The sequence below is a fragment of the Fukomys damarensis genome, unplaced genomic scaffold, assembly GCF_012274545.1.
Source record: "Fukomys damarensis isolate Sample0158 unplaced genomic scaffold, DMR_v1.0_HiC HiC_scaffold_6, whole genome shotgun sequence".
Classification (NCBI taxonomy): domain Eukaryota; kingdom Metazoa; phylum Chordata; class Mammalia; order Rodentia; family Bathyergidae; genus Fukomys; species Fukomys damarensis.
The window spans coordinates 9,463,254-9,466,176 of NW_022900918.1; positions in this window are offsets into that span (position 1 = coordinate 9,463,254).

Genomic DNA, 2,923 nt, shown 5'->3' on the forward strand with positions numbered 1-2,923 from the left:
TTTTTTTTTTTTTGGTCCTGGAGATCAAATTCAGGACATTGTGCTTGTGAGGCAGGTGGCAGCATCATTGAGCTAAATCCCCAGCCCCTTATGGTCACTTATTTTAATAACTACCTCTCTTAGTAACTTCACTGAGCTTTCTATATCACCTTCTTAGTACATTTCCTACACCCAAAATGCTCCCATAATATTCATTCTGTATTCTTCACCCAGCTGTTCAGAAATATTCATTTTAGAACACAGACCATGCATTCAATTGTGTAACAAATTTGTCTTTGCATCCAGGTAGGAAGTTATTTCTCCAAGATAACCAGTAAGATCTTTAACTGTCAGACTCCAGGGATTTTGACTTACCTGAAGCAATGTCTGTTCCATGGTGCTATTTGAGGCAACTTGACAGCCTAGTTGCATAGGATTAACTAAAATGCCTCTAATGTGAACTGTCTATATGGAAGGCTGCATTGCAGAGAAATCTACATTTAGGTTTCATTAGTGAAGCAATATTATTAAAAGATTTTATGAAACATATACCTTAATAAGTTCTCTAGACCTATACCTTGCCCTGAATTACTATATGAAATAGTGGCTAAAATTTTCCATCTGGATTATCTGAGAAAATATACACCCACTTGAGCATTTTCTCCTTTAGAGACCCAACATATGTTATTTTGTTTTTAATTGTCTTTGCTGAGAGTTTCCACATCCTTTTACCACCTTCTACCTGCTCAGAACTCTTGACCAAGGCAAAAGTACAGATACCTCAGCATCAGGGAGGTTGTTTTGTTTTGTTTTGTTTAATTTTTAAATCCACCTATCTAAAACAGTGAATTTATTAGACAGTAATTGTGTGGACATATCTTATGTCTCAAAAGAATGAGAATTTAAAATAGTATAAGAACTAAGGTGGAGGAAATCAGTTAGGATGATAGTAGGGTTATCAAAAAAGGAAAGAAAAAAAGGAATGTGAAATGAGCAAACATAAGTGGTAAAAACTACCCAACCTGGGGTATAATTCTTTGGTGAGCAATTGTATGCATGACCTTCAGAGGACAGGCACCTATTTCATAATTAGTTGACGGGCTGGTGTGTGACATTTTCACTAAAGTACCTAATTATATTGTGAAAAAAGAAAGATACCCTTTAGGTAAAGAATATAAACACGTGCCTTCAATTTAAACTTTTTTGAAAGCACTAAAGAGATTCCTACTAAAGTGCATGAGGGTAACAACTTGTGGTTACTTTAGAAAAGGAAATATTTTGAATCCGTGGGTTTGCTCTTATTTTTTTTTTATTTGTAGAGAAAAGTACAGTAAATACAAATTTATCACTCAATAAAAGGATTGGAAAAATTCAGCCATCCAAAAGGAAGACAGCTGAGGAAATAAAAACACAAAAGAAGTTTTTAAAATTTCACCCTTTTTGCAATTATGTAGAAATATCCTTGAAATTTTTAAGAATAAAAATTACAAAGTAGAAAATTGATGTTTTTACTCATCTTTGCCATAAATGACACTCAGAATGCTTTGCAAAAATTAAAACATTTGACAAAGATTAAAATCTCCAAGGAGAAAGTTAGGAAACATCTTGAGAAAATTCAGCCTCCATAGAACAGCAGGAGTGGATGACATTTAGCAATTAACTCAGAAAATAAAGAAATGTGCAATAGCAAAATGCTGCTAAGTTTTACATAAAACAGAGTAATCTATTTTGGCCTTGAACAGCTGTTAACAGTTCCCTCCAAGTCACTAACTAGTAATCAGCTAAAAATTCCTTTCTAGCATTTATGTGCCTTCAATGAAAAAAAGAAAAAGGAAATGATGTTTCACATTTTACAGAGATTTATTAGAAGAGCAAAACAGATTTCATTTTGGAGTGTCAAATTTCAATAAAGGGGCTTTGAGAAGGCTTTATCAGCATGGCTTTGGATCTTTCCTCTCAAAAGGTAAATGCACTCAGTGCATAATTCTGTCCAGCGCATAAAATTTTCTTTAAATCACCAGGTCCTGCAAGATGAGCATCGTCGACATTTATGAATAAGATATTCTAATGGGTATCTCACATTCTCTTGCTAAACATTTCTTCTTACATAAAAGGAAATTCATTAAAAGTATGTTAGGCATTCTTTTATTGAGATAATGTTGGAGTGTTGATATCAAAGTAGAGCTATACTTTAAATGGCTTAAATTTGTTAATTGCTCTTTATAAGCCAAAAGTTATTATCAACTAGCTGAGGGTTCCATTTAATCAAGTAAATATAGTACAACAATTACAAACACCACAAAGGAAGAGCAAATTCTAGTTAGAAGCCCACAGAAAGTTTCGGTATGCCCAAAGTTGATATACTCCAAAAACAGTTTTTAAAATTACTTTTGAAAAATCCATTTAAAATAAAAATACATTTTCAGCTTGTGACTTTGTGAATATTGCTGACATAGTTAATTATGAACTTTAATGATCAAATGCATGTTGAAGTCCTATAAGTATGAATAAAAGTATATATTTACCTGCATAAGTCATGTAAATTAATAATTATTTTTATTTTCTTCTATGGTTCAACTACCAACTCCATGGAATTATCCTAGGTTTGATATTTTAAAAAGTTAGTCATGAGCTTTTATAAGACATGCATAAAACTTTAAAAACTACTTTAATAAATCATCTGTATCAAATCACTCCATTCCATGTTGGTTCTACCTATTCAAAATGCCAACACTTTAAGGCTGTTTCTACTTCACCCTCCAAATCATAGTTACCTCCCTTTTCTCTAAACCTAAACCTAGGCTATTTTAAATTTTATAGCATGCACTTGACAACTAATATTTTGGGAAAATTATTGCCTGGTACATTTACTTGACTGAAATTATTGTGTCTATCTGTCTATCTATCTATTCCTCTCTCTCTCTCTCTCTCTCTCTCTCTCTCT